Raw genomic sequence first — 11,694 nt, 5'->3', positions numbered from 1 at the left:
GAGCTATGCTGCAGATGAACAACACCCTGGATTGAAATATGCTCTGAGGCACTGTAAGGGGAATTTGAAGGAGAGCATTTACCAAGAGCTTGCCTCTCCTTCCCTCCTACATACACTGTGGGAGAAAAGTGCCCATACTTAAATTAAGAATAAGACTTTGTTAAGTCAAACCAATGTTTTAGGACAAGCATACATGTGTGTGATGCTATATCAGCAAGACCAGATCTCCATCATCACAGAGGCAGTTTTCTTGGAACGTGCCCTTCATAGAATCATTGAGTCATAAAATTGTCAGGTTGGAAGGGACCTCAAGGATCATCTAGTTCCAACCCCCCTGCCATGGGCAGGGACACCTCACACTAGATCAGGTTGCTCAGAGCCACATCCCACCTGGCCTTAAAAACCTCCAGGGACAGGGCTTCTGCCACCTCTTCAGTTCAGTCTTGTCCAGGTGATGCCTGTACTAAGGGCAAAGAACCAGGGCTTTGCTACCCTTGAGAGCCAGGAGAAGGGGTGGTATCTGCAAGCAGAGACAGGGAGCCCTGGGCAGCAGGTCTGGGACAGAGAATGTCAACACTTTCCAGCCTTGCAGGAGCACTAGACAAGAAATGCCCAGATGGCTGTGAAGTCTTCAGGTACCCCAGGAAGGGGAGCTGCAGAAATCCTTCAGGAAGGTGTATAAGTGGTCTCCCAAATTAGTCAACCTCTAAATATAGTGGCTCAGCCCTTGGTGAATGGCATGAATGGATCTCTACCTTAATGCTGTATTGTGTTGTGGTGTTGCATGATCGGGGATAATCATCTAATATGTGTGATTAATATACTAATACCAATGTGGTATACAGTATATTAATATACTAATACCAACCTTATTTTTTTCCAAGAGGCAATAGATATGGGCGTGTGTGGAGTGAACATAGCTTTTAAAGGCAGTCTTCAAACTTTCTTGAGAAGTGAATCATCCTGAGGGGGGTCGAAAGCTTGCTATAAATATGTCAGTTGCAAACTCTAGGATAATTACAGTTCACTGGCTTGCTTTTCAGATGAGGATGATAGTTGTTCTTTCAGTTTTCTGCATTCTGGAGGGCTTTGGGGGGTTGTTTTGGACCAAAAAGATTCAGTTTTCAGAAGCATGATTCTTAAAAATGTGGAAGGTCCAGCTGAAAGCAAACACACAAAAAGTCACAATATCAATGATCACAAGATTCCCTCCAAGATGTTATCAGAAACTCACAGATGTATAAAATTTTTCATGGTGTTGCAATAGGAAAGAAACTTTATAGGATTTCTGACCTTCAATTTAATTTATTTATTTTTCCTAGAAAAGTATGCTTGGAAGAACAGCAGCAGCTTCTTAGGAGCAAATGCTTGGGAAGACAAATTAACTCCATTTCCTTTTCCATGGAGAAGCACATCTCAACATCCAGTGCCCCAGTTATCCTAGCTCTGTTTTAAAGGCATCAGTAGTTTTTTTTCCTCACTAGTCTTATCAGTGGAGGTTGCTCTAAGTTTAAGTGCATCTTCAGAAAACATTTTCTGATTGGTTTCTGTAGTTTTAGCAACTTCTCTCCCAACCTGGTATGTTCTTACTGCTGTGGTTAGCGGGAGCCAGACTCAGCAGATAGGCTCTTAAAACCTCTTGTCAGCATTTTCTTCATCTTACCAAGAAACTCCTCTGTCTGTTGGATTCCTGAACATGACTTGACTAAGGCTGAAGGCAGCCTGCCAGCCTGGTTTTCACTGCAGCTGATACCCACTGTTTGTCAGATATCGGAGCATCTGCAGATCGGTTTTAACTCTTTGAAGAGGTGTTCACATGTATCCTAGGCAGACCTGGACTCAATCCTTGCTCACTTAGGAATGTCTTTTTCTGTGCTTCATTCCAAAAGGCTTTTCATTTCAGAGGCAAAAAGCAGAACAGGTAATTAACTCATGGGATTTACAGCTACTGTCATTTCCCTTCTTGTTTTCAACCAGGTAGTCTTATCAAGATGAGATTCCTTTAATGTAAAGCGTGAAACTTCAGGGCACAGACATAGCTTTGGGGGATGCTTGGCTGTAGCAGCTAGTATGCTAAGACCCTGTATGGTGTTTTTTGCTCTGATATTAAGCATTAGTCAGATTATTTCTTTTCCATGTCCTCTCCAACTCTTTGTCTGTTGTGTCTGTTTGTACATTTATAGACCTTGGGGCAATGGGTGTGTGTTCTAACGCATGGAGTAAAACCTAGCAGCTGAGATTCAGCAACTCCAGTTGCTGCTGGTTTAAATACTAGTTACTGCTTTTCCTTGAAAACATGCTTTTGAAGTAGGAATTCTCCTCCCATCCCGGTGGCTGACTGCTCTGACGTTATCAGCGCACAATTCTACTGTAGCTTTACCATTTCAGCCCAAAGCTGAAATGCTGCATCATGGGAGTTCAGGGCTTTGCGAATAGCATCTTTCCTATTCACATCAGATCATTCAGCATGTAATCTTTTTATCTCCAGCTGCAATTGCTTCTTGTGGCAAGTCCAATCTTCTATTGCAGCATTATTTGAAGTGATTAGCCCTGACAGATTCTTAAATTCTGACTCCCTAAGTTGATTTTTGGAGGTATTGAGCTGTGGTGTTTCATGATATATTTCCCCCCAGATTACAATCAAAACTGGAGCAGTGATTGTTGTTTGTTTGAAGTTGAATCTTATTTCCCTTTAGGCATCTGAATAAGGCAGTTTCCTGGAGCTTGATACCCACAGAGGAAATGTAAGATTAAGAGCTTAATCAAACTGAGAAACAATGCCTGGCAGGAGCCAAATACCTCTGAGTCTCCTTCTCAGTAGCAGCTTCTGCTTAGAACTTTTTGGAACAAAATTCTTGGTCAGGAATTTTCCAAAGAAGCATGTATATTTTGGGTCTGGTTTTGATGTTATCATGCCCAGTGGATGGACATGATAACATCACAGTGTTTTTTTCAGGGATATGCAATCTGGGATGAAACTGTCCTTGAGGGATGTTAGTTGTCATTGAGCACCTTGGGGTGCATTGTTTTGTCATTAAAACTGAAGAGAGAGATCCCCCCAGTAGATTCATATTGGTGCACAAATAGAAGAATATTTGCCATTGCAGTAAATTATAAGGATGGAAAAATACATTTACTATCCATATTCAGTCTGACATACATATCTCCCATTGAAGACAGCAGGCAGATTCCCATCTTAAATGAATCACAGACTCTTCTATGGGCCTGTGATGACATTCTACATATATGTGGTCTTCTTACCTCAGAGAACTTGCAAATATCTTTTCAGTCCATACATGTGGGAGCCAAAGTCAGCATCAGGTCTTACCACTTACTTCAAAGACCTCGGATTAGTCCTCTCTCTATACAGCAGGAACTACTTGAGGAAATTCACATCTGGTATGAAATGTGCATCTGCTTAACAGCCTGCAGAAAGCTTTGGGGTTGCAAGTGAATAAAAATATTCCAACCCAAACTACAACTGAAGTTTGCCAGAGTGGGTTCTTGCCAGGACATGAGCAGTGTCACTGCTGCTCTTTGAGAAGGTGCTTTTTTGTTTGCAAATGTTATAAATGGCGAGTGGCCTGTGGGTTTTTTTCTGACAAGAATGTAGATGGTCTTTTGATACTTGAATGTCAGTCTCCTATTCCATTTTTTGAGAACAGAAAATTGCACAGTTATGCCAAGTAGCAGGAACAGAAATGTCTATTCTGTGAGTAAAAGCTGGGCTAAAACTGGTTGCTGCCTTGCACTAATACTGTCAGCGGAGGTTCAGGGAAAAGCCAAATCACTAAACCAAAATGCCAAGGGTCATACCACAAAGACAAGTTATTTCATCAAATGGGAAACACTGTGGTGCGAAGAATTGTGATAAATAAATATGTATTTGTAACATTTTGAAACCTTTTGAACTGCAAGGGGTGGGAGAAATCTCTATGATCATCCATAATGGCTGACAGTTCCTTTTGCACAGGGCAGGACAAAAGGCTGCACTGTATTTTAATTGTCCTTCTGCACTTTATTTTGATCATCCCTCTGGCTTTAGCTGTTAGTGGCAACCACCTAATTGGTAGCTCAGAAGAGTAGAATCTTCCATTTATCCACACACAAAAAAAGAGAAGCTACAGCTGTGACAAGAGTAAGGTGAGCTACTCAGCACCAGGAGAGGACTGTGGAGGGAAATACTTAGACCAAGTGAAAAAGGTACTATTCATAGTCCATTTGATCCATTCAGTACCACTGAAAATGGTACTTGGGGATGTGATATTGGCACCTGGCCATTGCATTAAGAATCCACTCCATTTCACCTCTTTTATGTAGCTCAGTGAAAAATCCAGCAGGCAGGAACCACTTCCAGTTGCTAATGACCAAAGCTGGATTCGAGTGAGTGGCTAGCAGAGGAAAGTATTAGCACTCTCTAACTTTTTGTAAGGACTCTCTTAAACCTGTAATCTCTTGAATTTGGTTTGGTTATTACTCGACAAAACTTCAGTTTTAGTAAGATTATTTTTAGTGAGTATCACAAGTGAGGGAAGAAATATGTTAGGGAGGCTCAGCAGGTTTAGGCAAACAGATACTAGCAGTTCAGCATCTGGGCCAGCATCAAGATCCTTGGGCAGTGCTCCTCATCCACTGGACCAGTACAGTCTGATGTGTGTGATTTCAAATCCAGTGGCCAACTATCTCTGACAAGTTTGTCCTGCACCCTGTCTCCAGCAAGGTGCCCCCTTGCCCTGATACTGGTGATGCTCTGTCCATGGAGTGATCCAGAGTGCAGGGCTAAGTCACAGGAACAAAAAGTATTAACTCTACACTGGTTTTGGTCTCTGAATCAGCATACAGAAGGGTCAAAATAGCCCCAGTTCTATCAGGAAGGAGGGAGGGATATTGTAGCTGTGAGTAGAGAGCAAAATAGAAACATCCCTTACAGCATGGTATCCTCAGATGGCACATGAGGAACATCAGATTGTGATCAGGAAAAATGACTACAAAACCCCTTCCTTCCTAACCTCCTCCTACTCACCACTCTCCTGATGTAGGAGATGAAAAATACACAGGCAGATGGAATAAACGAAAGTAATTAATGCATTTCTAATGGACTGATTGTTACTGGATTGTGAACTAAAATCTGCATGGTGACACACAGCATGGGATGTCCTTGGAGCACCTTTGGAAAGGAGAGTGGTCCTTGGATTTAGAAAAACTTGTGAAACTGATGTAAAGGCATTTGTGTTTCAGAAGGTTAGCTCTAGTGGCTCTAGACAATAAGCCAGAGAAAGGCATTTCTTTGTTACTCTGAGGGAAGTGAGACTGCAAAGGAGATGCGTGGGCAAGAGGAATGGAAAGCACCACATCAAGGCTTTTAGTCAACAATAGTCAAAAAACATCCTTCCAGTCTGAATGGGGCTTAGTAGTCCCTGATAACAGCACTGGCAGAAGTAGCCCAGGATGGCAGGAGATATGCCAGGAAGGGATACAACCAAGTGAGGCAGAGTAACTTGAAGCCGTATGCTGCAGCCAGAGAGGGAAGGCACATGTGGGACAGCAGAAGTCTTGTGAGAAGATGGGAAGGGGGCTTTGAATGTGTGTCCTTCACTTATGTGAGAGTCCTGGATAGAAATGTTTGAGTGGGATCAACCCCCTTACACAATGTGCTTTTGTACATCAGACCTCTGATCGCTCATCCTTCCCCAAAGCTGGATGTCCCTTAGCAGCCATGTCCTGTCCTCTTCTGAACGAAATCCCAGCCCATCCACAAGCCCTTGTCCTTCCCATGCTAGGCCTCAGTGCAGCTGAGCAGCTTAGCGGCAGACTAACTATTTTTATTTTGTGATTCAACTAGTTTTCATCCAACTTAGTGAGTCAGCAAATCAAGAAGTCCAGTGTGTGCCAGAAGTATGCATGAGCAGCTACAGGGTGGTATGACTTTGCCCTTTGGCAAATGGGATACCCTGGATTAACTGCATAGCAGTGCTGGGCTTGTGTGCATGTAGCTGATGCATGGCAGAAAGTGGTTCTGTGAATTTAAAGTAGGGATTAGAGCAAGGAATCAGCTCACCCAGCTTTGTTCTTTTGTAATTAATACTTTTCCACCAGATCACTGTACGTTGTTTACAAACACATTCTCAAATATTTCACTTGAACCTTGACATGTTCACATCAGCTTTATGTATAGCTCTTTTTTTTTGCTGCCATTCCCTGCTTGCAAAGACAGAACACAGTGTTATTTAATCCTTCTTCAATTCTACATTTCCAAGCAATTGTAGGTCAGGTTGCTGTCTACAGTGTCCCCTTCTCCTACTGAGGAGATGGTGTTCACCATCTGTGAGCACCCTAAGGCAAAAATCTGGCCAAGTGACGCTTCCTCTTCCTCCAACACCAAGCTCAGCACAGCCTGGCTTCTTGTTTCAGGTGGTGCTTGCAAGAGGCTCCATAAAGTACTTTACCTGAATGTGAGGCCTCATACAAGTAGGGCAGATCTGCACATCAGTACTTGCAGGATGAGATGGAAACTAAGTGAAGGCATTGTGGTTCTCCAACATACTATACCACTGGGGTTTTGTGTTTCCAGATGCTAGTTTTACAGGAGATTGTTTTTACAGATTGAAAGCTAGGGAACTGCCCGAGGAGCCTGTAACAGAGATTTAACCATCATGTGGCTGTGGCCCTCTCTGTGGACTCATTCCTCTTTTCTGAGAATACCCAAGAGCTCTCTGGTTTGTTGTTCTCACCAGAAAAGAATTCAAAGAATGAAAAACGACCTGTGTGAATCAGAAAACTAAAGGCAGAGTATATAGGACACAGCCAAAGCCAGATTGCTAGTGGAACAATGGCACCATCAAGGATTTAAATATTTTGATCTCATGTGGAACTGAGAAGGATGCTCTGGAGTTACTGGCAGAGAGGATGGAATCAGAACAACTTGCTATGCATGCTGAGAGATGCTCATCTGGTTGTGCAGCAGTGCTGATTGACTCTAGATGAGGGCCTACCCCATTAGACCTCTGTGCAGAGAAGAATCTGGAGCTTGCAATATCTCTCATCATTTAACACTGGAGACATGAGTACCACTTTTCCCCCAGCCTTTCTGCGAAAGGCCCTATCTTGCTCAGATCTCTCAAGCATCCTCCTGTGTAATGATTGAAGGATCACACCCTATGGTAAGAGACATATCCAGCATATCTGGGAGTATGGGGAAGGGGCTGCAGTTGGCAGCAGCAGCTGTGGAGCCTGGTGTACTCACTGAGCCAGTGCAGTAATGCTCTGCCTCTCCTACCCAGGCACCACAGAGCAGAAGACACCCATAGTGCCCAGCTTCATCTGGTCTAAAGGGGCTGTGGTGAAGGAGACAGCCAAAACATTATGCCTTACATGCAAGACATGGAATACCTTGCCTGCAGCAATCATCAGGCTCTGTTGTGCCTCTCTCTACCACTGCTTGCATAAGTCTGAAGCTGCCAGGTTTCCTTAATCTTCTGTATTCTTATGTAAAATGTGTGAGCTTCCCTCAGCCCTTTGAGTAAGTCCTCTTTTCCATGGATGACTCTCCTGCTTAAATATCACAGGACAGTGCAGACATGAAGAGAAACAGATCCACAGTTATTTACCACAGAAGCCAGTCCAATGTGTAAATAATAAGAGGGAGGAAAAGTCTCTGTGTGTCCAGAGGATCTGCCTGGCTCTATCTGTGGTGACATCTCTCCTTGAAAGAGTCCAGTGCAGAGCCTCAAAGGTGATTAAGGGAGTGAAACATCTTCCTTATGAGGAAAGGCTGAGGGAGATGGGGCTCTTAAGCTTGGAGAGGAGGAGACTGAAGGGTGACCTCATTTATGTTTATAAATATGTGAAGGGCAAGTGTCAGGAGGATGGAGCCAGGCTCTTCTCAGTGATGTCCAGTGATAGGACAAGGGGCAATGGATGTGAGCTGGAGCATAGGAGGTTCCACATGAACATAAGGAAAAACTTTTTTTTACTGTGAGGGTGACAAAACATTGGAACAGGCTGCCCAGAGAGGTTGTGGAGACATTCAAAACCCACCTGGACACATTCCTGTGTGACCTATTCTAGGTGATCCTGCTCTCAAAATTTTCTGGTCTTTATGGGTTAGCAAGTTCCTGCCTCTGCTTTCTTTTACTGCCTCCAGAAGCTGCCTCTATTGCCTTTCACTGGTCTTCTTTGCTGTGTAGTGGGTCTGCCATTGCCACCTCACTGGCTCAGGCCCTGGGCTGTAAAGAGACTCAAACAGGGTCTGAATGAAGAGGGTTTACCATCAAGCAGCATGGTGCTACCCAAGGAGGGGATCATGTGTGCTTTTAGTGTCTTGTTCACCTAGCACTGTGCAAATTGCACAGCGCTTCTTATCACCTGCTCCAGGATGTGTCTGGGCAACTGGGGCTTGGCAGTGTAGGGATAAAAATTTAAACAAAGTCTTGCTTATTGCAAGAGGGCTCAGAGTCTTAAGTCTGGCAGGCTAACAGGAAACAAATTAATCACCCAGCTTTGTCCCCTACCTGTGAAGCATCCCTGAGCCTGCAACTGGGACTTCATGCTCTCCCTATTCCTGGCCAGATCAAATGTATGTTGTGCAGCTGGCTGTGCTTAACCTTCTGAATGACCATCTTAACAGACTCTGAGTCTGCTTTAAATGAATTTTTTTTGCATTCAGTTCCTTACTGAGCTGGAATAGTGTCCCGAGATAGTTAGTGTGGCTTTGCTGTCACTCAATGGTTTATTTTTGTTGTTCCAGTTATGTCCTTCTCTGTCTCCCCTCAGTTCTTTTCCTGACACATTCTGCACTCCAGGTTTTCCTCCTACTTCTTGTTATCTGAGAAATGCCCTTGTTGTGACACCTCATTTGCTGAATTTAAGCATCCTCAGTGAGGATGGTGGGCCAGGACTCTTAGTAGAGGTGCCCCTGCTCAACTACCCCCATCCCTGCCCCTCCATTCCTTCCTCACACAGGCCTCGTTGCTGCAGCACATGTCTTCCTCTGGCCACTCACCTAAGCATAACTAGACCATCTGTAAATTATTTGGGCAAACATTAAATGGAACCTACTTGTAAAACTGGGTCAAAACCAGCAAATAATTTGACTGGGAAAGAAAACCTGTGAAGAGAAGGAGGAATTTTGAAAATGCCATGCAATGTCACTTAGACATGTTAAAAAAAAAAGAGAAAGAGAGAGATGTACCATTTTGGAAAAGCCTAAATTGCATCAAAGTTGGGGTTTTTTTCAGAGTGACTTCAGACTTTTAAACAGCACTCCAACAAAAAAGAGTGGCTTTTGATTGACTAGCTGACTAGAAATGTTGGGCTGTTCGTTTGTTTGTTTGAAAGGGAGGATTTGCAGAAGATTCACAAGACAACAGTCAAGTGCTTTCTCTTGGCCTGAGCAAAAAACTTCAGAAAGATCTGGAACACTGTTTTTCATGCTGGTATTTTTTGGTTGTATGTAAAATGTTTCCCTCCAGTTCAACCCAAACAATCCTCTCTCGTCTTCCTGGTATCTATGCCGTTGAAAAGGCACACCAAGAAGGATCCTCTTTCACCCAGACTCAGTCAGGGTCTTGATTTCCACCTTTTTCAACAGAATTTTTAACAGCTTCTTTCACCTTTGGCTGCAGGGGTGACACCTGAAAGAGAGTTTGGCTTTGCTAGTGGAACAGTTGCCTTTGCAAGTCCACCCAGGAGGCACACCTAGAACTTAATTACAATGTAAAGCTATCTGAAGATAACGTGAAGGGTTTTGAAGTGAATGTAATGCACTTCTTCATACAGCCAAGCCCAGAGACAAGTTTTCAGTTCATGGTGCCTCATTCAGAGAATGAAGGAGGTGTGCCACTCCATTGCAGTTTAAGGTTAAAATGGAAATGAACTTCCCCATTCATCCATGGTGACATTTGCACTGTAAATAAAGCTGAGGCCAGCAAAAAAACAAACCAAACCAAAACCCCTCCAAAACCCCAAAACCAAACCAAAAAATCCCACTCAAACCCCCAAAACCCCAACGTAACTTTAAATTCTATTTCCCTTATGATGGGACTTAGTTTAATGTAAATTCCGAGGAATTAGCATTAAACTTGGGAGAGAGCCCAGAAAAAGAAGGAAAAACAGGATGAATGTTGTGTGGTTGATGGGAATGTGAAAGAGAGGGCTTCATGACTTGTTTCTGAAGCGAGGTGCCATTTCCTGCAGCTAGGAGCGGTCCTAGCAGCCTTCTGGCATACCCAAGAGTCAGATTTCCAACTGGGACCTGCTGTGCAGAGCATGTGCCTGGCCTGGCTTTCCCAAGGACATCCTTGCTCAAAACAAGCCTGCCCAAGCCCAGCCATCAGCCCACACAGCCACAACGCCACAGCTGGGCTGCCATGTCCCCAGCTGGTGCCTGCCTGCTGCAGGGTTTGCAGGCTGTGCTCTGCCCTGCTGCACTGCAGGGATGGTTTGTACTAGCCCATCTGCATCCGTTTCTGCACATGGAGGATTGCAGTGTGGACTCATCTTCAGCACACAAAGGTGTCAAAAGAAAATGTGACTTCAAAGGCTAGAAATGTCACCCCACAAAGCCAGGAGGCTGACTGCAAGATCTGAGCTTGGCTGAGAGCTGTGATGCTTGATCCTGTGAATGATTTGCGGCTTTTTCTTCCCTCCAGCATCTCTTTGGTCTCTCTCAGCAGCATTGCTTGCTAATTAAGTATGCCTATTGTGGGTTGCTTGCTTCTTTTGAAATGTGCTAAGATACACAGTTCTGGAAAAAAGCACACTGATAAAATGGCAACACCTGTAATTATCTGCTGTAATAGCTGTAACTTGGTTCCAATGGTAGTGAGCCATACTAGCATACCACATCCTCTGCCTCCCAAAGCATCTTGTCCACAACTGAGCTGTAGCACCTGGCCCTCTGCAGCAAAAGAACGCTCACCCCAAGCAGGAAGCAATGACATTTCCACCACATGCTCAGAAGCATGTCTATTGCTTTGGGAGACTACTGAATACAACTGCCAAAAATCACCAGGAAAGCCTTAAATGCCACAATTAAGATATTTTGACTACCTTTCTTGTCATTTCATTTTTTTTTTACATCTAAATCTGCTGTTCCTCTAGGACTTAGTCAAGACCTACCTCATCTTTCTCACTGGCATGTGCCTGGCACACACTGCTAAAATCAAACGTGAATGCCGTGAGAGCTGGATTACTGTATGCCACCTGAAGCAGGCATCAAACCTGAGAGCACAAGCAGTATGAAGCAGAGGAACCACTGCTGGAGAAACCAAACATTGTGTTTTCTTAATCAGGATGTGCCTCCCTGCCTGGTAAGGACACTAGTTTTCAAGCTGTTCTACTTTCTTCCGACCTACGCGTCAGCCCCTGCATCCTCGCTCAGATCACACAGCATCTGCATGATCTGAATCACAGGCAGGGTTTATTCATTGTCACATGGCTGGAGCAAGCCCACACTTGTCACTTGACATATCTGCATCTGAACTCAGGACAAGGGAGGGACCACCACATTAGGTAGCAGTTGGAAACTCCTCCTCCTCAGGCTTTTTTGGGACATGGGGACCTGATGGAGCTGATCAGGCCCCCAGGCAACTCTGTACCAAAGAGTGCTCCAGCCACGTCAGCACAAAACCAAGCGTCCTCAAAAAAACTTCATCCTAAGCTTCTCAGAAGAGAAACAGGGCAGCTGAACTCAAA

Source organism: Melanerpes formicivorus, unplaced genomic scaffold (genome assembly GCF_026170545.1).
Source record: "Melanerpes formicivorus ecotype bairdi unplaced genomic scaffold, bMelFor1.0.p_v2 SCAF_8, whole genome shotgun sequence".
In the NCBI taxonomy this organism is placed as follows: domain Eukaryota; kingdom Metazoa; phylum Chordata; class Aves; order Piciformes; family Picidae; genus Melanerpes; species Melanerpes formicivorus.
The sequence above is the reverse complement of the archived record's forward strand: the minus strand, read 5'-3'. Positions refer to the sequence as shown.